The sequence below is a fragment of the Chiloscyllium punctatum genome, chromosome 26 (genome assembly GCF_047496795.1).
Source record: "Chiloscyllium punctatum isolate Juve2018m chromosome 26, sChiPun1.3, whole genome shotgun sequence".
NCBI lineage: Eukaryota > Metazoa > Chordata > Chondrichthyes > Orectolobiformes > Hemiscylliidae > Chiloscyllium > Chiloscyllium punctatum.
In genome coordinates, this window is record NC_092764.1 from 52,660,116 (window position 1) to 52,683,689 (window position 23,574).

The 23,574-nt window shown below is 49.7% G+C and overlaps 1 protein-coding gene across 2 annotated transcripts in view; it reads right to left on the bottom strand.

Annotated features, from left to right (window-relative positions):
- dpep2 (dipeptidase 2) overlaps positions 1 to 20,348 on the bottom strand; it is a 90,727-nt gene extending 70,379 nt beyond the window's left edge. Inside the window, exon 1 of one of the 2 annotated variants that reach the window (XM_072547402.1) lies at positions 20,268 to 20,348. The gene's annotated coding sequence lies outside the window, so the exon portion shown is untranslated. The remainder of the gene's footprint in view (positions 1 to 20,267) is intronic. The other variant, XM_072547408.1, reaches the window with a different exon arrangement.
- Positions 20,349 to 23,574: the final 3,226 nt, after the last annotated feature.

The following is a 23,574-nucleotide window of genomic DNA, read 5'->3' on the forward strand; positions in this document are numbered from 1 at the left end:
AGTGGGGTGCTGTCTGTGTTATCATTTTCTACCTGTTATTGCAGACTTGGCACTTCTTTCAGCCTTGCTTTGGACTTCACCCAATGTTCAAGTGGCTTCTTCAACCAGACTGAACTGTTTTATATGCAAGTTGCTTCAGGCACTCCTGTCAAGTGGCAATATCTTCACTGAATTTATGAAAAACAACCTGAGTTCATCCTGCTTTCTCTCCTGCTAGAGGTAATCATTGTCAAGGACTTGTGTGGTGCTGATATAACTTATCACTTATCAATCCAAGCCTGAATGTAGCCTAGATTGTGCTTCGTACAGATACGGATGACTTCAGCATGGGAGAGGCTGTGATGTGTGCTGACCACTGTGTAATCATCAGTGAACAGCTCCAGATCTGAGCTGAAGGTGGAGAGAAAGTCATTGATAAAGCAGCTGAAGTTGGTTGGCCCTGGAGTAGCACTTTGTAAAATTCCTTGACAAGGCCCTGGGTAGTGAGGCAATTGGCTTCTAATGACCATCATCATGAACTAGATTCCACTTCCTCACTGTGCAGCTGCTGCATAACCACAAGCAGTGCACCATACAGGTGATTATCCTGGAAACAGTTTCAATTCCTTCATTCTGTGACAGTCCTCTGCGCTATTTGGTTCTGAACCACTGCAACAAATAAAAGATAGGCAGAGAGAGTTGTTTACTCATGATATATCTCGATTTCAATGTGGAACTCGTGCCCATACATACAGCAAGTTAATTAAGAGAGTTCAGGACACAGCAGCTCAATAGATTAACTGTACCCTAACCTTAGCAACTCACTGAGCTTCTTTCTGCAGCACCCTTTAAACTGTTTACTCCTGGCACCTGAAGGGACAAGAGCAGCAGGCTCACAAGAGAACCACCATCTGCATGTCCCCTTCATTAGCCTCAGTTGGAAAAACATCACCGTTCCCTCACTGCCACTGGGTGAAATTCCTGGAACCTGCTGCCTCTCAGTCTTGTGGATGTGCATACACCACCTGGACTGCAATGGTTCAAAAAAAAAGCAACTCAACATCACTTTCTCAAGTGATTTGGATTGCACGGAAAATTCTGGCCTAGCCAAAGAAGTGCATATCCTCGGAATGAAGAATGAAAATTATACGCCGTTACCGTCCAGAAGGAACAAGGAGACAGTGAGGTCCGCAGATGCTGGGGATCAGAGTTGAGACGGTGTTGCTGGAAAAGCACAGCAGGTCAGGCAACATCCGAGGAGCAAGAAAATTGATGTTTCGGGCCAGAGCCCTTCATCAGGAATGAGGCCGGGAGCCGCGCGGGTTGAGAGACAAATGGGAGGGGGATGGGGCTGGGGAGAAGGTAGCTGAGAGTGTAACAGGTGGATGGAGGTGGGGGTGAAGGTGATAGGTTGGAGAGGAAGGTGGACCGGATAAGTGGAAAGGAAGATTGACAGGTGGGACAGGTCATGAGGGTGGTGCTGAGCTGGAAGGTTGGAACTGGGGTAAGGTGGGGGAGGGGAAATGAGGAAACTGGTGAAGTCCACATCGATGCCCTGGGATTGAAGGGTTGGAAGAAACAGAGGGCTTGGAGGCCCTGGTAGATGTAGATGAGTTCGGTGGGGCAGGAGCTGGCTGAGACGATGGGTCATCTCCCAGGCCATACACAACCTCATCATCTCAGGAGGATCTTCCACCCACAGCTTCCCATCTTATATTTCGGGAACCCCGCACCACCCGATTCTACCACCGACCCAAGATCCACAAGCCTGATTACCCCGGCCGATCCATCATCTCAGCATGCTCCTGCCTCACTGAACTCATCTCCACCTACCTCAATACTGTCCTATGTACCCTGGTCCAGGAACTCTCCACATACATTCAGGACACCACCCACGCCCTCAAACTCCTTCAAGACTTCCATTTCCCCGGCCCCCAGTGCCTCATTTTCAACATGGACATCCAATCCCTTTACACCTCCATCCTCCACGAACAGGGCCTCCAAACCCTCTGTTTCTTCCTCTCCCGATGTCCCCACCAGTACCCTTCCACTGACACTGATTCGTTTGGCTAAACTGGTCCTCACCCTCAACAACTTCTCCTTTGAATCCTCCTACTTCCTCCAGACGAAAGGGGTAGCCATGGGTCCCAGCAATGCCTGTCTCTTTGTTGGCTATGTGGAACAGTCCATCTTCTGAAGCTACACCGGCACCACCCCCCACCTTGTTCTCTACTACATTGATGACTGCATCGGCTCCACCTCGTGCTCCCACGAGGAGATTGAACAGTACATCAACTTCACCAACACATTCTACCCCAACCTTAAATTCACCTGGACCATCTCTGACACCTCCCTCCCCTTCCTAGACCTCTCCATCTCCATCCACCAGGATCGACTCAACACTGACATTTTTTACAAACCCACCGACTCCCACGGCTACCTGGATTACACCTCTTCCCACCTGACCTCTTGCAAAAATGCTATCCCGTATTCCCAATTCATCCGTCTCTGCCGCATTTGCTCCCAGGAGAACCAGTTTACACAGAACACACCAGATGGCCTCCTTCTTAAAAAACCGATATTTCTCCACCCACGTGGTGGAAGATGCCCTCCAACGCCTGCCCTGCCCCTCCGCCTTTGAACCCCACCCCTCCAACCTCAACAAGGACAGCACCCCTGTGGTCCTCACCTTCCACTTCACCAACCTCCACATAAATTGCATCATCCGCCGACATTTCCGCCACCTACAAACAGACCCACCACCAGGGATATATTTCCCTCCCCACCCCTTTCCGCTTTCCGCAAAGACCGTTCCCTCCGTGACTACCTGGTTAGGTCCATGCTCCCTAACAACCCATCCTCCCCTCCTGGCACCTTCCCATGCCACCACAGGAATTGCAAAACCTGTGACCACACTTTCCCCCTCACCTCCATCCAAGGCCCCAAAGGAGCCTCCTACATCCATCAAAGTTTCACATGCACTTCCACACAAGTCATTTGTTGTATCCATTGCTCCCGATGCGGTCCCCTATACATTGAGTAGACTGGACGCCTTCTCGCAGAGCGCTTTAGAGATCATCTCCAATCAACCCCACTGCCCCGTGGCCGAACATTTCAACTCCCCCTCCCACTCTGCCGAGGACATGCAGGTCCTGGGCCTTCTCCATTGCCACTCCCTCACCTCCCGATGCCTGGAGGAAGGATGCCTTATCTTCCACCCTGGGGACCCTTCAACCCCAGGTCATCAATTTGGACTTCACCACCTCACTTCCCTTCACTCCACCTTACCCCAGTTCTAACCTTCCAGGTCAACACCATCCTCATGACCTGTCCCATCTGTCAATCTTCCTTCCCACCTATTCACTCCATCCTCCTCTCTGACCTATCACCATTACCCCCACCTCCATCCACCTATTGCACTCTCAGCTGCCTTCTCCCTAGCCCCAGCCCCCTTCCATTTACCTCTCCAGCCCCGAAGATCCCAGCCTCATTCCTGATGAATGGCTCCGGCTGGAAACATTGATTTTCATATTCCTTGGATTCTGCCTGACCTGCTGTGCTTTTCCAGCAACACACTCTCAATTCAGAAGGAACAACTCCATTGCTCTGGAAGAGCTCTGTTGAGTAGATACCCAGAGTAGAAGTAGCGTGCCACCTATCAGCTTAAGAAGTTGAGGGTCCCAGAACATAAGTCACAGAATAACAGAATTCTAATGTACTGAAGATGACCATTTGGCCCTTGAAGTTCTAATGAATATCACACCTTAGTGGTATCCTCCTTCCCCACTACTTTGTACAAGTCGCTCTGCTGTAATGTGCATTTCGTTAACATGAATTTACTGTAACATGATTGACAATTGTGGGACACTATTTCTAATGCACAAACTTTTAAAAAGTGTGTTGGCTGTAATGCAATCACACCGCCAACACTTTAAGCACAGTTTCTATAGCACGATGTTTCGAATAACACAGAGTTTCACAATAATGCAATCATTGTGTTACAGAAGATACAAATGTACATTGTTTCAATTTAAATAAATTTAAATAAGTTTAAATAATCACCTAATGTCGGTGCAAATTGTTGAAGGGAATCCTGAGGGACAGGATGTACATGTATTTGGAAAGGCAAAGACTTATTCAGTATAGTCAACATGGCTTTGTCCTCCAAGACTTCCGTTTCCCCAGCCCCCAATGCCTCATCTTCACCATGGATATCCAATCCCTCTACACCTCCATTCGTCATGACCAGGGCCTCCAAGCCCTCCGTTTTTTCCTCTCCAGACGTCCCCAACAGTACCCTTCCACCGACACTCTCATTCGTTTGGCCGAACTGGTCCTCACCCTTAACAATTTCTCCTTTGAATCCTCCCACTTCCTCCAGACCAAAGGCGTAGCCATGGGCACACGTATGGGCCCCAGCTATGCCTGTCTCTTTGTTGGCTATGTAGAACAGTTGATCTTCCCTAATTACACCGGCACCACTCCCCACCTCTTCCTCCGCTACATTGATGACTGCATTGGCGCCACCTCGTGCTCCCACGAGGAGGTTGAGCAATTCATCAACTTCACCAACACATTCCACCCTGACCTTAAATTTACCTGGACTATCTCTGATACCTCGCTCCCCTTCCTGGACCTCTCCATCTCCATTAGTGACGACCAACTTGACACTGACATTTTTTACAAACCCACCGACTCCCACAGCTACCTGGATTACACCTCTTCCCACCCTACCTCTTGCAAAAATGCCATCCCGTATTCCCAATTTCTCCGCCTCCGCCGTATCTGCTCCCAGGAGGACCAGTTCCACCATAGGACACACCAGATGGCCTCCTTCTTTAGAGACAGCAATTTCCCTTCCCACGTGGTTAAAGATGCCCTCCAACGCATCTCGTTCACATCCCGCACCTCCGCCCTCAGACCCCACCCCTCCAACCGTAACAAGGACAGAACGCCCCTGGTGCTCACCTTCCACCCTACCAACCTTCGCATCAACCAAATCATCCGCCGACATTTCCGCCACCTCCAAAAAGACCCCACCACCAGGGATATATTTCCCTCCCCACCCCTTTCTGCCTTCCGCAAAGACCGTTCCCTCCGTACTACCTGGTCAGGCCACACCCCCCTACGACCCACCCTCCCATTCTGGCACTTTCCCCTGCCACCGCAGGAACTGTAAAACCTGTGCCCACACCTCCTCCCTCACCTCTATCCAAGGCCCTAAAGGAGCCTTCCACATCCATCAAAGTTTCACCTGCACATCCACCAATACCATTTATTGTATCCGTTGCTCCCGATGTGGTCTCCTCTACATTGGGGAGACTGGGCGCCTCCTAGCAGAGCGCTTTAGGGAACATCTCCAAGACACCCGCACCAATCAACCAAACCGCCCCGTGGCCCAACATTTCAACTCCCCCTCCCACTCTGCCGAGGACATGGAGGTCCTGGGCCTCCTTCACCGCCGCTCCCTCACCACCAGACGCCTGGAGGAAGAACGCCTCATCTTCTGCCTCGGAACACTTCAACCCCAGGGCATCAATGTGGACTTCAACAGCTTCCTCATTTCCCCTTCCCCCACCTCATCCTAGTTTCAAACTTCCAGCTCAGTAACTGTCTCCTTGACTTGTCCGGACTTGTCCGACCTGCCTATCTTCTTTTCCACCTATCCACTCCACCCTCTCCTCCTTGACCTATCACCTTCATCTCCTCCCCCACTCACCCATTGTACTCTATGCTACTCTCTCCCCACCCCCACCCTCCTCTAGCTTATCTCTCCACGCTTCAGGCTCACTGCCTTTATTCCTGATGAAGGGCTTTTGCCCGAAACGTCGATTTCGCTGCTCGTTGGATGCTACCTGAACTGCTGTGCTCTTCCAGCACCACTAATCCAGTGCGTGGGAAATCATGTCTCACAAACTTGATTGAGTTTTTTTGAAGAAGTAACAAAGAGGATTTATGAGGGCAGAGCAGTAGATGTGATCTATATGGACTTCAGTAAAGTGTTTGACAAGGTTCCCCATGGGATACTGGTTAGCAAGGTTAGATCTCACGGAATACAGGAAGAACTAGCCATTTGGATACAGAACTGGCTCAAAGGTAGAAGACAAAGGGTGGTAGTAGAGGGTTGTTTTTCAGACTGGAGGCCTGTGACCAGTGGAATGCCACAAGGATCAGTGCTGGGTCCTCTACATTTTGTCATTTATGTAAATGATTTGGATGAGAGCATAAGACGTACAGTTAGTAAGTTTGCAGATGACACCAAAATTGGAGGTGTAGTGGACAGCGAAGAGAGTCTTGACCAGATGGGCCAAAGATGGAAGGTAGAAACAATGACTGCAGATGCTGGAAACCAGATTCTGTAGTAGAGTGATGCTGGAAAAGCACAGCAGTCCAGGCAGCATCCGAAGAGCAGGGAAATCGACGTTTCAGGCAAAAGCCCTTCATCAGGAATGCAGGCAGAGCGCCTGAAGGGTGGAGAGATAAATGAGAGGATGGTGGGGGTGGGGAGAAAGTAGCTTAGAGTACAATAGGTGAATGGGGGTGGGGATGAAGGTGATAGGTCAGGGAGGAGGGTGGAGTGGATAGGTGGAAAGGATGATAGGCAGGTAGGACAAGTCATGGGGATGATGCTGAGCTGGAAGTTTGGAACTGGGGTGAGGTGGGGAAGGGGAAATGAGGAAACTGGTGAAGTTCACATTGATGTCCTGGGGTTGAAGTGTTCCGAGGTGGAAGATAAGGCGTTCTTCCTCCAGGTGTCGGGTGGCGAGGAAGTGGCGGTGAAGGAGGCCCAGGACCTCCATGTCATCGGCTGAGTGGGAGAGAAAGTTGAAAATGTTGGGCCACAGGGCGGTGTGGTTGATTTGTGCGGGTGTGGCAGATGGAGTTTAATTCAGGTAAATGCGAGGTGCTGCAGTTTGGGAAAGAAAATCTTTGCAGGACTTATACACTTAATGGTAAGGTCCTAGGGTGTGTTGCTGAACAAAGAGGCCTTAGAGTGCAGGTTCATAGCTCCTTGAAAGTGGAGTCGCAGGTAGATAGGATAGTGAAGGTATGCTTTCCTTTATTGGTCAGAGTATTGAGTACAGGGGTTGGGAGGCCATGTTGCGGCTGTACAGAGCATTGGTTAGGCCACTGTTGGAATATTGCATGCAATTCTGGTCTCTTTTCCATCAGAAAGATGTTGTGAAACTTGAAAGGGTTCAGAAAAGATTTACAAGGATGTTGCCAGGGTTGGAGAATTTGAGCTGTAGAGAGAGGCTGAACAGGCTGGGGCTTTTTTCCCTGGAGCGACTTTATAAAGGTTTATAAAATTATAAGAGGCATGGATAGGGTAAATAGGCAAATTCTATTCCATGGGGTAGGGGAGTCGAAAACTAGAGGGCATAGGTTTAGGATGAGAGGGCAAAGATATAAAAGAGACGTAAGGGGCAACGTTTTCACACAGAGGGTGATGTGTGTATGGAATGAGCTGCCAGAGGAAGTGGTGGAGGCTGATACAATTGCAACATTTGAAAGGCATTTGGATGGGGATATGAATAGGAAGGGTTTGGAGGGATATGGGCCAGGTACTGGCAGGTGGGATTAGATTGTGTTGGGATATCTGGTTGGCATGGATGGGTTCGACCGAAGGGTCTCTTTCCATGTTGTACATCTCTATGACTCTATAATGACCTCATGAATGCCTTGATTGAACCTATCTCTTCTGAAGTGAATGTGTGAAGTCAGCCAGTTCCCTGGCTGGAGTGTTGATCTGGTCCAATTAGGGAGCCCTGGCTGACAGATAAAAACAGGGGTGTCAAACATCCTGTTCACTCTGAGAGCTGGATAAGTGTGCCTAAGCGCAAGGACTCTCCTCCTTGAAGAGGTCTGAGAGGAAGGGGACTGTCCCTGGACCAGCTGCCCCAAAGAGAGCTGAAGGAAGAAAGGGCAGAAGCAGAAGGAGGTGAGAGCTTTTGGAGCTGCAGCCTGGGCCTCACCCAGGTCAAGGCAGTGTTGCTGCTGACTCCCACTCCCACTGCTGGTTTCTGGGACCCTGCCTGGACCTGCCTCACTGCTGCTGCCTGGGACTTGCCTTGGGGACCCTCCCCAACAGATCTGCCCCCCACTGCTGTGACCAAGGGTCTGCCTCCACTGCTGCTGTTGCCTGAGACCTGTCTCCACCACCACTGCCTGGGCCTCTCCTTGGGCCCCTCCCCACAACCTCCACCACTACTGCTGCCTGGGACTCAATTTTGGGGCTGCCTGGGATTTGTCTTGGGAACCCTCCCCAACAGGCCTGCCCCCACCGCTGTGACCAAGGGCCTGCCCAGGACTTGCCAGAGGGCTGCTTCCACCGCTGCTGTTGCCTGAGGCCTGCCTCCACGACCGCTGCCTGAGACTCGCCTTGGGCCCTTCCCCACAACCTCCACCACTGCTGCTGCTACATGGGACTCTATTTTGGGGCTGCCTGGGACTTGCCTTGGGAACCCTCCCCAACAGGTCTGCCCCACCACTGCGACTGAGGCCTGCCTCCACCGTCACTGCCTGGGACTCTCCTTGGGTGACTCGCCTCAGGCCCCTCCCCACAACCTCCACCACTGCTGCTGCCAGAGGCCCACCTCAACATCCAGCAGCAGAGTATGGCAAGTCGCGGGGCCCAGCTGCACCTACGCCAGGGTAGCCGTTGCCTTAGGCTCCGCTGTCCCAACCCCGGCTGCGACCGCAACCCCCTTCAGGCACCTAACTAAACACCTGGGGTTAAAGGCCTATCCCCACCCCAATATGACCATTGAGGCCTGCAGCAAGGCCATGGCTAGTGTGGTCGGCCCACTGGCCATCGTCGCTGCGGCCCGGATGTACGGGAAGGCCGTGTTTTTCCTGAAGACCGAGCAGGTGGTCCACCTGGCCGTGGAGAGGGGGCTCACTGTGGGCGGGACACATTTACCCGTCGACCCTCTGGAGGTTACGGCCCAGAGGGTTGTGATCTCCAACGTCCTGCCCTTCACTTCCAGCGAGCTCCTTCTTCCCCACCTCACCACCTTGGGGGAGATCCGGTCAGGTGTCCAACCGCTCCTGCTCTGTCTTAAGGACCCCACCCTCTGACACATATACTGCTTCCGACGCCAGGTGTTTATTTGCCTGGCCCGGGAGGAGGTCACCGAGGGCTCTTTCACCCTCCTCCATGAGGGCGCGGCCTACCGCACCTTCTGGACGGCAGACGGCGTGCGGTGCCAACTGAGCCACGAGGTGGGGCACATAAGAACAAACTGCCCCACTCAGAAGGCTGCCCAGCCCACACCAATGGCTGATGGTGGCACCACCGCAGCCACTCCCCTTCCCCCGAAGTCTACACCACAAGCCCCGGCACCAGTGCTAAGCCGGCGGCTTCCAATGCTCCAGCCTCTGGCAGGGAGGGGGGTGAGCGTCCGGCCAGCCAGAAGATGCTCAAAAAGACGCGTCACATCAGGCCCGCCCACGGGGAGACCACCCTATCCCCTTCCCCGACACCCAGCCCAAGACCTGCCCCGCCCGGCACAACAATGCCCCTGCAGCCGTGCCAACGTCACCCCGGTACGGGAACCCTGACCCCCAAACCCGTACCTGATCCTGACCCCACATCCACCCCCCCACCCCGATAGAGAAACCCCTGAGGCTTTGACACCCACCCCTGGCGCTGCAACACCTGGCCCAGGGGAGCCCGAGCCCGAGCTGGGGGGAACCATCGCTGCCCAAACTCCTGCAGCAACCGTGTCTCCAGGCCCCAGAGAGGAAACTGGACCTCTACCCTGCCCTGCCTACCATCACCTGATAAACCAGGGGTGGGGCAGGAAGTGACACAGCTGACCCTCCCTGCACTGGCCATGCCCCCTGTCTGCCCCCAGCCAATCGTATTCCAGGAAAGGCTGGGGAGAGGGACCTCGGGCCCCATGACCACCAAGGCAGGTGGGGAGGGGAAGACCCATAAATTCCCCCCTGTCGCTCTGGGGAAGAGGTGCTGGCCCTTGGAGAGGAGAGATACTCCAGCAGCGCACTGGCAGCTCTGCACCTATCCAGGGGACGAGCCAATGGTGCCTCTCGACTGTCCCACACCGCGGCCTGACCTACCCAAACCCCCAGGGGCTACAGCAGGGCCTCCTGCTGCCTCAACTCCTCTGGCCCCTGGAGAGGACTGTAATAACCACACGGGCCACAATGCGGGTGACGACGGAGGACCCTCTGCTGGCTTGTTGAGCGGTGGAGGGCAGGAAGGTGTTATCCTTGCTCCTCCCTCCCAGACTGCTTGGCCCTGGGGGAGGACCTTTTCCCTGAGGAGCCGGGCATCCCAGTGTCGGGAGAGGAGCGGGGCCCCGAGCATCTGCCGGCCGACGACCCGAACTCTGCATTCCGGGAAGGTGTGCACCGAGGAAGGCACCACCGGTGACCCTGGGGGTGGGGTCGCCGGGGGTTCGAGGCCAGTTGGCAGTGCTGGACCAGCCCCTAACCTCTCAGTGGGGGAGGGGTCGGTGACCGAGGGCGACCTCCTGGAGGAGGGTTAGAGATCAGTGGCGGACACTGGGGATGACGCGGAGTCTGTCTGCAGTGACATTTTTGAGTCCCAGGTGTCCCCCGCCGATCTCCCCCTCATTCCCCCTCGAGGAACTCCGGGAATTTGTCGAGGAAACTCTGGGTCGCCGGGACAGCGCTTGACCGCTGGAGCTCTTTTGAAAGAATTTATTGGTCGGCCCACGCTGCTCGCCAGGCGCCTGGGCTCGATGTCAATGAGCGAAAGCGAGTCAGGAACTTCCTGGGGGCACTCCTGGTGAGGGCGAGGGACTTCTGTGCCCCTCCCTCGTCCTCCCTGTAAATGTGTATATAGGTTTTTAACTGTACTGGTGGTGGTAGCACAACGCTTCCGACATGGAGACAACTATAGCCAGCCTCAACATCAACGGCAGAAGGGAGTCACAGCACAGATTCCAGACCCTCTCGGTCCTTCGGGATGGGAGGTATGCGGTGTGCTTCGTGCAAGAAACCCACACTACCCCGGGAGACGAAGCCACCTGGCTCCTGGAGTGGTGAAGGGGGGGGGTCTACATGAGTCACCTCACCCGCAGATCTGGCGGGATGGCTATCCGTTGGCCCCGCATTTTCAGCCGGAGATCTTGGAGGGTCAGGGAGCCCATGTCAGGCCGTTTGCTTCACCTGACGGTTCGGCTGGGTGGCGCGGTGCTTCACTTGGTGAACGTCTACACTCCCCTGGCCGGGCCGAGGCAAGCGAGCTTCTTCGAAGAAGTGTCCGCTCATCTCGCTTCCATCGACGAGAACCAGTGCGTCGTCCTCGGGGGAGATTTTAACTGCGTCCTCGAGGGCAGGGATGACGGCAGTGCCCGCACCGGTTGGGCGTCGGGGAGGAGGTTGGGGGACTTGGTCAAGTCCTTCGACCTGGTGGACGTCTGGCGGAATCTCCATCCCGACTCCATCGCTTTCACCTTCGTGAGGCCTGGGGTCGGAGCGTCCAGAATCGACCGCTGTACGTTTCGCGGGCGTACGCCTCCTGTTTTCCGAGGGCCTCCACGCGGCAGGTGTCGTGCACGGACCATCACCTGGTGTGGGCGGAACTCCTTCCGTTCGGCGCCAGGCTCGGCTCCGCATAGTGGCACTTTAACAACCTGCTGCTGGAGGACGAGCGGTTCCAGGACTCGTTTTGTTGTTTCTGGGCCGGCTGGAGAAGGAAGCGGGGAAGCTTCCCCTCCCTGAGGCTATGGTGGGACGTGGGCAAGGCTCACGTCCGCGTCTTCTGTCAGGAGTACGCGAGGGGGTCGACCAAGAGGCGGAAATCCAGGATCGGGGAGTTGGAGAGGGAGATGCTTGACCTGGAGTCACGCCTCGGTCAGCCCGACGCGGACCCGGCCCTGCGCGGGGTGTACGAAGAGAAGAAGGCCGTGCTCCGGGACCTGCAGCTCGTCGGGGCTCGGGGCGCGTACGTGAGGTCGCGGATCCAGCTCCTCCAGGACCTGGACTGTGGCTCCCCTTTCTTCTACTCGCTGGAAAAAAGGCGTGGCACCCGTCAGCAGCTCCTTGTGCTGCTGGCCGACGACGGGTCCCTCGTCTCGGATCCGGAGGGCATCAGGGCCCACGTCCGAAACTATTACACGGCTCTGTTCTCTCCGGATCCGTCCAGCGAGGATGCTCGCAGAGTTCTGTGGGAGGACCTGCCGCAGCTCAGCCTGGAGGACGCCGGAAGGCTCAACGCTCCTGTCACTTTAGAGGAGCTGACCGGTGCTCTCGAGGGGCAAAATCCCCGGGCTGGATGGGCTGACTGTGGAGTACTTCAGAGCGTTCTGGGACGTCCTGGGGAGTGACTACGAACAGGTCCTGGGGGAGTATCTAAATGCCGGACAACTGCCCCTTTCTTGGCGCAGGGCGGTCATCGTCCTGCTGCCAAAGAAGGAGGACCTTCGTTCTTTGAAGAACTGGCGTCCGGTCTCCCTCCTCAGCACGGACTACAAAATCTTCGCCAGGGTGTTGTCTTCTCGCCTGGCCTCCGTGCTGGCCCACATGATTCACCCGGACCAGTCCTACACGGTCCCGGGCCGGAGGATACACGACAACGTCCACCTGGTCCAGGACCTGATCCATTTCTGTCGACGGGCTGGTCTGCCGAGCGCCTTCCTGTCTCTCGACCAGGAGAAGGCATTCGACAGGGTCGATCACGAGTACCTGCTCGGGACTCTGCGGGCATTTGGGTTCGGGACGCAGTTTGTCGCCCGGATCCGACTTTTGTACGCCGCCACAGTGTGTCTGGTTAAAGTCAACGGGTCCCTGACGGCGCCCCTTCACTTCGGGAGAGGAGTGCGTCAAGGCTGCCCCCTGTCCGGCCAGCTGTATTCCCTGTGCGTAGAGCCTTTCCTGTGCCTCTTGCGGAGGAGGTTGTCGGGTCTGGTTCTGCGTGGTGCGGGCACGGGGGTGGTCCTTTCAGCCTACGCTGACGACGTGCTCCTCACTTTCACCGACCCAGTCGGTCCGTGGCGGGTGGACTCTCTGCCGGAGGAGTTACGGGGGTTCAGCTGGAGTACCACCCATCTCCTCTACCTGGGGGTCTACCTCAGCCCCGCTGAGGAATCCCGGCCGGCCAACTGGCAGGAGCGGGAGGCCAAAGTCTCGGCTCGCCTAGGCCGCTGGACAGGACTGCTCCGAGTGCTATCTTACAGGAGTCGAGTGCTGGTCATAAACCAGCTGGTGGCTGCCATGTTGTGGTACCGGCTGGTCACTTTGATCCCTCCTCCTGGCTTTGTCGCTGACATCCAGAGAACGTTGGTCGACTTCTTCTGGGACAAAAAGATGCACTGGGTCGCCGCGCAGGTTCTGAGTCTCCCTATTGAGGAGGGCGGTCAGTCGCTGGTGTGCGTCTGCACCCAGGTCGCGACGTTCCGCCTTCAGACCTTGCGGCAATACCTTTACGTCGAGCCTCCTCCTAGGTGGTGCACCCTGGCAACGTATTTTTTCCGCCAGGTGCGTAGCCTCAATTACGACACGCAGCTCCTGTTCGTCGACCGCGACGGTTTGGAGGTCGCCCTCAAGTCGCTGCCTGTCTTTTACCAGGACCTGATCACTGTTTGGAACATCGTCGAATCGCACCGGGCCTACCCTCCGGCTGGAGTTGTGTCTGTCGTCAGGGAGCCGTTGCTCAGGAATCTGCACCTCCGTACTCACGGGTTCGAGTGGCTGTCAGAGGGGAGGGCCGTGGCGGCGAGGGCGACCAGGGTCGGGGACGTGCTGGGTGCCGGGGGCCTGGGCTGGACGCTGCCGCAGGACATAGCGAGCAGGGCAGCGGTAGACGTCCAGTACCTGGCCACCGCCATCCGACGCCTTAAAACGGCGGTGCTCGGACCCGACGTAGTGCACCAGTTGGAGGACGCTCAGGTGTGCGGTGGGATCCCTTCCACGCTCACCCCAGCCTGGACGGAATTTCACATTGGCCCCAAGGTCCCATACTTCCCGCAGGAACCTGTGCCCCACAACCTGAGCCGCCTCCGGAATTTTAATTTTGTCTCCTTCAAGGATGTAAAAAGGAGGGCCCTGTATAGACTGCTGCTGCACACCGTCCACCTCTTCTCCCTCATCCACCGCCCGGACACGCCTTGGCATGCCCATTTGCCACCGGGCGGTGGGGATCCCCAGTGGCGGGCTCTCTACACGGGAGTCCTCCCCCTTTCTCTCGGGGATCTGGGGTGGAGGGTGCTGCACGCAGCAGTCCCCTGCAACCGCAGATTGCGGTGGTTCACGGACTCCCAGCCCAACTGCTTGTTCTGTGGAGTCCGTGGACCACATGTATATTGGGTGTGGGCATTTTACACTCCCTTTTTAATTTTCTTAAAAAACTTCCTTCTCCCCTGCTTTTGGCTGCACTTCAGTCCCACGCTCCTGATCTTCGGGCACCCGGTACGGAGGAGGGAGGGCAGGTCCGAGGACCTCCTCGTGGGTCTGCTCCTGGGCCTGGCCAAACTGGCCATCAACAGGTCCAGGCAGCGGGCCGTGGAGGGGGTCGTTAGGGCCGACTGCCTGCCCCTCTTCCGCGGTTACCTTAGAGCCCGGGTGTCCTTGGAGAAGGAGCACGCGGTGTCCACCAACACCCTGGAGTTGTTCAGGGAGAGGTGGGCGCCACAGGGATTGGAGTGTATTATTTCCCCCTCCAATTCTATTTTGATTTAATCCCTGCCCTCCCCTTCACTGTTTGATCACACAGCATTACCCTTTGTGAAGGGCACTGCTTGTCACTGGCCACTCGCGTGTTTCTTTTCTTCCTGGTGGTGGAAATTTGAATAAAGATTCATACACCTTGTGTCTTTCACTGTGTCCCACACCTGCGCACACGCACCGTGGGCGCTGGGGAAAGAATAAGCACTACTGCAGTTAGGCGGTAATATGGGGGTAAAATAAAAAGGAGGCTAAAGAAAACAGGGGTGTCAAACATCCTGTTCACTGTGAGAGCTGGCTCTGCAGGAGCTGGATCACTGTGAAGGACTCTCCATGTGTAAATAAAGGGCAACTGAATGACAGGATGCCGGCTTCTGTGGGATTATTTAATCTACGGCACTTCCAGGCAGTGCGTCCCAAACTAGAAACTCTTGCACATAAAAAAACATTAAAAATGTGTCATATTTACTTATTGTGTAAATCAGTGTCAAGCTTGTTCCTGTTCTTTGTTTGAATCAGAGCTAGTTCTCCTTGACTACCTTGTCCAGACCTCTCATACAGTCATAGACTCCTACAGTGTGGAAACAGATCATTCAGTCCAACCAGTCTATGCCAAACATAACCCCAAACTAAACTAGTCCCATCTGACAGTTCCTGGCCCATATCCCTCCAAACCTTTTCTCATTCATGTACTTTTCCAAATGTCTTCCAAATGTTGTAAAAGTACCCACATTCATCACTTCCTCCAGCAGTTCATTCCACCCAAGAGCCACCCTCTGTGTAGAAGATTTGTCCCTCATGTCTTTTTTAAATCTGTCTCCTCTCACCTTAAAAACGTCCCTCTTAGTCTTGAAATCCCCAATTCTCAGGAAAAGACAACTACTATTAACTCTAGCTATTCCTCTCATTATTTCATAAATTTCTAAAAGGCTTCCTCTCAACCTCTGACACTCCAGTAAAAGAATGTCCCAGCCTATCCAGCCTTTCTTTATAACTCAAGCTTTCCATACCAAGCAATATCCTAGTAAATCTCTTCTGAAGCCTCTCCAGCTTAATAATGTCCTTCCTCTAACATGACTGGAAAACTTCCAACAAATTTCCTTTTAGCCTTCTCCAAGAGTAACAGCTCCAAACTATCTCCAGAACCATTCCTGTAATCCTTTTTATCACTCTCTACAATGCATTCTTATCCTTTAGAAAGTGTGATGTTCAGCATTGTGCATAATACTCCAGCTGAGGTCTCATTCAGATTAAGCATAGCCTCCCTGTTTTTGTACTTTATGCTCATATAAATGAATCACAGGATTTTTATCACAGAATCTCTCAGTGTGAAAACAGGCCATTTGGCCCAACAAGTCCATACCAACACACCGAAGAGTATCCCACGCAAACCCATTCCCCTGACTAATGCACCTAAACTACACATCCCTGAACACTATGGGCCAATTCACCTAACCTGCATATCTTTGAACTGTGGGAGGAAACCAGAGCACCCAGGGGAAACCCATGCAGTCACAGGGAGAATGTACAAACTCCACACAGACAGTCACCCAAGGCTGGAGTTGAACCCAGGTCCCTGACGCTGAGAGACAGCAGTGCTAATCACTGAGTCACCTATTTTGTTTGCCTTATTAACTGTGTTGTCCACTTGTTCTGCCACCTGTAATAATTAATGCTCATATACACTCAGGTCTCATTGTTCCTGCACAATTTAAACTCTGTCTCCATGTTGTTTCTACCAAGATGTATCACCGTACACTTTACTTTGAACTTCATCTACTACTCTTTGCCCATTCCACCAAATTGTCAATGTCCTTTTGAAATTCTATGTTGTCCTCCTCACAGATTACAATGTTTCAAGTTTAACATCATCTACAATCTTTGAAATTCTCCTCTGCACTTCAAGACCAATTATATGCATCAGGAAAAGCAAGGGTCCCAATACTAACCACCTGGAGAAATCCACAACAATTTTTTCTTCACACTGAAAAGTATCCAATAGCCATTACATTTTGTTTACTACCATTCTGCCAATTTTCTATCCATGTTTCTACCATCCTGTTTGCTCCATGCTATAAATTTCCTTATGTGCGGCATTGTATTGGATACCTTTTGAAAGTCTGTGTACCCACACCAACAGCATTAGCCTCATCAACCCTAGCTCTTCAAAGAATTCCAGTAAGTTACTTAAATACTATTATCCCTTGAGATATCTATACTGGCTTTTCCAAACTAAACAATATTCATTCTTGTGACTATTGTTTCTATCTTGAATTATTGCTTTCCTCACTGCTGAAGTTAACTGACACCACTGTAATTGCTCTGCATTTCCTTACAATTCTTGTTTGAAGAAAGGTGTAATGTTTGCAATTCTCCAGTTCTCTGGCATCACCCTCTGTGTCCTCAGAGATTATGATTTGCACCTTTGCAATTTCTTTCATTATGGTTGGATGCATCTCAACTGGTCCATGTGCCTCAACAGCTCATCTAACACTTCCTACTTATCAATTTTGAATGCTGTAGTGACTGAATTTTGTCACCACGATCTGAGTAACATGTGCTTCCTGGATACAATATCTTCACATGCCTTCTGTCACCACATGCAAATTACCTTTTTGGTCCCTAATCAGCCCTAATCCTCCTTTTACCAAGTTTTAGCTCTCATTGTCAGAATAAAAACCTTGTTATTTCTCTGTATCATTAGCTACCAGCTTTTCCATACTCCCTCTTCAATTCTCTTATTTATTTTCACAGTTGCCTTTCTGAACATTTTGTATTCAGGTCGGTACTCAATTGCGTTCACCAGAACAAACCTGGTCAGAAGCACACTTTATCCTCTTTGCCCTAATTTCTATCACCCTATTCTTCCAGGGAGCACTGAAGTTTTGACCCCATCTTTCTCTTTTGAAGGAATATGCATTGACAGTATCCAAGCCATCTCTTCTCTCAAGGTTGACCATTATCCTGCTTCTGATTTTTCTGCCAACCTTTGGCTCCAGTCAATGCAGTGCAGCTTCATTCCTGCCCCAATGAAGTTGGCTTTCCCTGGTTAATAATTCTTACTCTGGATTGACTAAAAATTTTCTCCCATCATCCAAAAGCTTATTATACACGATCATTGTCCCTTATGTGTTTCTGCATTGACACTCGATCTAATTGGCTCAACGCATTTCCAAAAACCAGATCTCCTTTCAAATTGGGTTGGACACATATTGCTGTAGAAAATTCTGCTGAAAACAATCTGAGAACTCTTGTCGATCTTGCTCTTAACATTACCACTAAAACAATTTCAATTTGCATAATTAAAGTTCCCTATTACAACTGCACTACTGTATAATTTTTGCATCGGTCTATGATGTCTTTGCAAATTTATTCCTCTACATCTTTTCCACTAGTTAATGGTCTGTAGATAACACTGTGCAATGTAATATCCCCTGCTTGGTCCCTAGTTCTTACCAAATTATGTCTTACCTTAAACAATTCTTCTCTTTTGATTTCTTTCTTATCTTTCCAAAACACTCAAGAGCCAAGAATATTTAACATCTAGTCCTTTCCTTCCATCAGGCAGATCTCAAATATCATCTCATCGTCATCATTCCAAATGACAACATGTACCTATAAATCACCAATCATATTCACTATATTTTGTACAGTTTAACATGATTTAGAAAGTTTAATTTTTCCCTTACTGTGACTCCAACTGATAATTTGCCATTCTCTACTCTGGTGTCATGATTAGATTAGATTAGATACTGTGTCTCACACAGTATTTTAAGGACCTTGTATTACTCTTTAAATGTTTCTCCTGGTTCCCACATTATATCAGAATTATTTAAGGCCCTCTCAACACCACTAGGAAAATGCTTTCTCAGTCCCGACTTTGTTCAGATGCAACCCGACTTGTAAAGGTGCTATCTCCTCAGGAGCCAATCCTAGATTGCCATGAATTTGAACCCTTCTTTCCTGCACCATCTTTCCAGCCACACATTCATCTGTCTTATTCCTGTGCTCACTGGGCGAATACTACTTTGACATCCTGCTTGCTAATTTCATACCTTTTTTTAATTCATTCAAATGATGAGGGCTGGCTAGGTAGCATTTATGGCCCATCCCTAATTGCCTATAGGGATGTGCCAATGTGGCAGTTAAGAGTCAACCACATTGCTGTGGGTCTGGAGTCACATGTAGGCCCAACCAGGTAAGGGTGGCAGTTTCCTTCCCTTGAGAACCCTAGTGAACCAGATGGGTTTTTCCCAACAATCAACAATGGATTTGTGGTCATCATTAGAATCCTAATTCCGGACTTTTAGTGAATTCAAATTCCACCATCCGCCGTGGTGGGATTGAAACCCGGGTCACCAAAGGATCTCTGGGTTAACAGTCCGGCGATAATACCACTAGGCATCTGCTTCCCCCAGTTCTCTGAATTCTGATTACAGAACCACATCTCCCTTTCTACCTGTATAATTGCTACCAATGGAGACCAAGACCTCTGGCCTGTCACCCTTCCCTTGCAACCACACTGTGATATCCTTGATCCAAGCCCTGGGGAGGGAGCATACTTACAAACATGCGAAGGTATAGGCAATTCAGTCTCTCGAGCCTGCTCCACCATTTAATATGATCATGGCTAACCTCATCCCAACATGTTTCCTGCCTACTCTCCATAACTTATCGATTCATTACTAATTAAAAATCAGTCCATCTCCTCATTAAACTTACTCAATGTCCCAGCACTCAACCGACTCTGGGGTAGTGGGCACAGATGCACGACCCTTTGAGAGAGGTGATTTCTCTTCTTCTCTGTTTAAATCTGCTATGCCTTATTCTAGAACTATATTCATCTCATTCAATATCATTCTAGATGGCCCCCACATGAGGAAAGAACCTCTCTACATCTACATTTAACATCCTGGAGACACACTTATGACCCACAGAAACATCTGTCTGTCCCCTATGCAATGGATCATCTATCACTGGTACTCTCCCACTGTTCTTCCCTCATACTCAGTTGCCCCACTGGTGTTGCCATGGGTCAAGTGCTTGCTGCACTCCTCTGGGGAACCATCATCTTCAGCACTGTTTCAATAAAGCTAAAGCTAATGCATTCATTCATTCATTCAGACATGTGAGGTGTTGTCAATGTGTCCTGGGATGGGCACTGTACATGGCGGCCTTTATTTAAGCTTACTTTTGTGCTGTTTAATATTAAATGAAGACTAGAGATTAGTGTATCCACTGTTCTCCTGCAATGTCACTCTTTGTTTTCAAATTGTACAACTTCCTGTCATCTGCCAAGCATAGAGAAGAGAAAAACAGCCCTGTCCCTTCCTCACTGACAAACTCACAGTAATTCCACTCTGCCTCTCAGCACCTCTATGCACCACACTACACCTTTTTGATTTACACACCAACACTTCAGATGAATCTATTATCTGGCAGTTACAGAGCTAGCTTAGGGCTAGTACTTAATTAGCTAATATCATTTATACTCCAGCAGAGAGCTTGATTAGCCCCACCTAAGCCTGGAAGAAACCTAAAAGCAGAAAATGTAAGTAAAATGTCAACTGCGAACAAGCAGTGCTAAATTTTATACAACAAATAAATTATCCTTTAAATTTAAACGTACTCACTTTCTCACAGAATGTGCAGTGATTCCATTCTGCCTCTATTGAACTCAGAAAGTGCAAGATGTAGATGAGACGGAAATAATGTAGCAGGAACTAGAGGAGGAGTAAAAGGAATAGAGTGACAACATTGTATTCTCTTCCTGCCCAAGCTCTGCTTGGTCAAATAATCTGTGAATGATAGCCATAGTTGCTTATATACAAACTTCCCATAATCCTTACCTCTCCTCCATCACTAACTATTAAGTTATGTGTTTTAAGAAAACACAAAAAAATCATAAAATACACTTTACAGATTTTGAACTCAATTATAATACATTAGGATATCCCAAAGTGTTTTACAGTGAATTAAGTACCTTTGAATTGTAGGGATCTCTATCAAGTGGGAAATATGCACACAAAAGGCTCCAGACAGCAATTGGATAATGTTCAGCTGATCTATTTTTGCAATACTAGTTGAGGGATAAATACCAGGATACTGCAGCAAATTCTATTGCTTTTCAACAAATTGTGCTGTAGAATCTTTGATGCCTACTGCAGAGTACTCATTGCTATCTCATTCAAAAGGTAATCCATTTTGGTGGGATAAATAGGGAGATGATTCATCACTTGGGATGTAATTTCAGGTGGGGCAAATGAACAAAGATATTGCTTGAGTATGAGAACACCAGTTGGTAAATATTGCGCCACAGTTTAGCAAGTCTTCAAAAGAACACAAACACATGGCTTTATTTCTAATGGGATAGAACTGAAAAGTGGAGAACTTGTACTGAACTTTGATTAGGCCAGAATACTCAATACAATTCTGGTCACCATTTTCTAAAAATATGGAGGCATTGGAGAGTGGGCAAAGAAAATTTCATAATAAACAATGTTTAAATACATTTGGATAGTGTAATGGAAAATTATCATTTATTGTGAAATCTATAAAGGCACAGGGAAACAAAGAAGTAAGGACCTGGCTGAAACTAGGGACAAGTATTGCAAACAAATAGAAAAATGTAAAGGTAAACCAACCTAACAGCAGACTTACAAGGCCAGTTAAACTACCTTATCAACAGTCAAGGAATGAGAAAAACTACTCCATATATGGAAAGGAACTCAAATGTTCCAGGCCCCTAACCTTGCAGGTGTTGATAAGAAGAAGCAAATTAGACTATAAAGGGAATATGTGAAAACTATCAAATGCCCTTTACATGAGGTGTCTTGCCAATGTATTGGGTCCCTTTGCAGAGGTCTGAAATAAACTTTTTCTTTGCCCTTGCAAGCATTTGAGTCGAGTCGATTTAATTTCCACGACAGATGGATACATAGAACATAGAACAGTATGGCACAGAACAGGCCCTTCAGCCCACGATATTGTGCCGACCATTGATCCTCATGTATGCACCTCAAATTTCTGTGACCATATGCATGTCCAGCAGTCTCTTAAATGTCCCCAATGACCTTGCTTCCACAACTGCTGCTGGCAACGCATCGCATGCTCTCACAACTCTCTGTGTAAAGAACCTGCCTCTGACATCCCCTCTATACTTTCTTCCTACCAGCTTAAAACTATGACCCCTCGTGTTAGCCATTTCTGCCCTGGGAAATAGTCTCTGGCTATTAACTCAATCTATACCTCTCATTATCTTGTATACCTCAATTAGGTTCCCTCTCCTCCTCCTTTTCTCCAATGAAAAAAGTCCGAGCTCAGTCAACCTCCTTTCATAAGATAAGTCCTCCAGTCCAGGCAGCATCCTGGTAAACCTCCTCTGAACCCTCTCCAAAGCATCCACATCTTTCCTATAATGGGGCGACCAGAACTGGATGCAGTATTCCAAGTGCGGTCTAACCAAAGTTTTATAGAGCTGCAACAAGAATAGGAATGTGGTTTGGAGGGATATGGGCCAGGACCAGGCATGTGGGGCCAGTTCAGTTGGGATTATGTTCTGTATGGACTGGTTGGAGCAATGTGTTGTGTTTCCATGCTGTTTGACTCTATAACTCTGTTTCCAGAAATACATGAGTGTACAAATATATTTTATCTTCAAAAAGGAAGACTGGGGTTAATCTAGTAATGGTCATCATTACTAGATTAGTGAAAATTTTTAATTCAGAAGATACAGACAGAATGTTTTTGATTTTGGGGAATAGCATAACTATAGGCCAAAATATAAGATCGTTACTAAGAAATCCAAAATCCACTTACCTGGTTTGAATTTTAAACAAAAACTTGGCAGTCAACTGTTCTGTGGTGCATACCTCCAACAAACAGAGTCCATTGCTTCATTTAGTAAGTTAAAAATCACACAACACCAGGTTATAGTTCAACAGGTTTAATTGAAAGCACACTAGCTTTCGGAGCGATGCTCCTTCATCAGGCTATCACCTGATGAAGGAGTGTCGCTCCGAAAGCTAGTGTGCTTCCAATAAGATCTGTTGGACTATAACCTGGTGTTGTGTGATTTTTAACTTTGTACACCCCAGTCCAACACCGGCATCTCCAAATCATTCATTTAGTAAAGTATTATTTCCTTTAGAGATTTAGTATTCTTGTGATTCTGTCCTAATGTGTGCAAGCTGAAAAGCTTTTAACAGCATGCTTCTTTTTTCACCAAATTCTGTACTACCAGCAACTATTTATAGAGACAATACTTCTAACAGGACAACACCCCAACAATACTACATTGGAATGTCAGCCAGATATTGCGTTCAGAACTCTGGGATAAAACATAAACACACAAGTGTGTACAGAGCCACAGACAACACATCAAGATTTCAGCTGTCAGGTGTTTCCTTGTTTAATAATGTATTGGTAACCTAATGATAGCTCTTTATTATAAGTTCTTCTTTCGAGTAGAGCTCAGTTCTGCCTTTGCCTTTGTTTTGAGTCTCAATCTCTGGAGACACCGATCTTCGATACAATATAGCCACATGTGAAACAGAGGAGACAATGAATGGAATAACCACTCATGTTTGTCACTTGACTCTCTGGTCACTCTTTTATGATAAGAATTCTATAGCTTTTCAGCTAATTGGGCCATTGAACACAATTATGCAGATGTACTGTAGGATGCCTATGCATTGCCTCATACATTTTATGGACATTTCAATATGTTGAAGTTCCAATGATATATCCATAGTTAAGGAAAATCTTGCATGCCAACACATTACGGCATATTATATGTGAAAGATGTGCATTTTAATATGATGGACTTGCTTCTACATTGTCTGTAATCCATTAAAACTAATTGAATGTGTATATGTTTATAGAATGCTGTATAACATTTTCATCAGTATAATGCAAGAAAGCTGATTTCCACCTGCATGT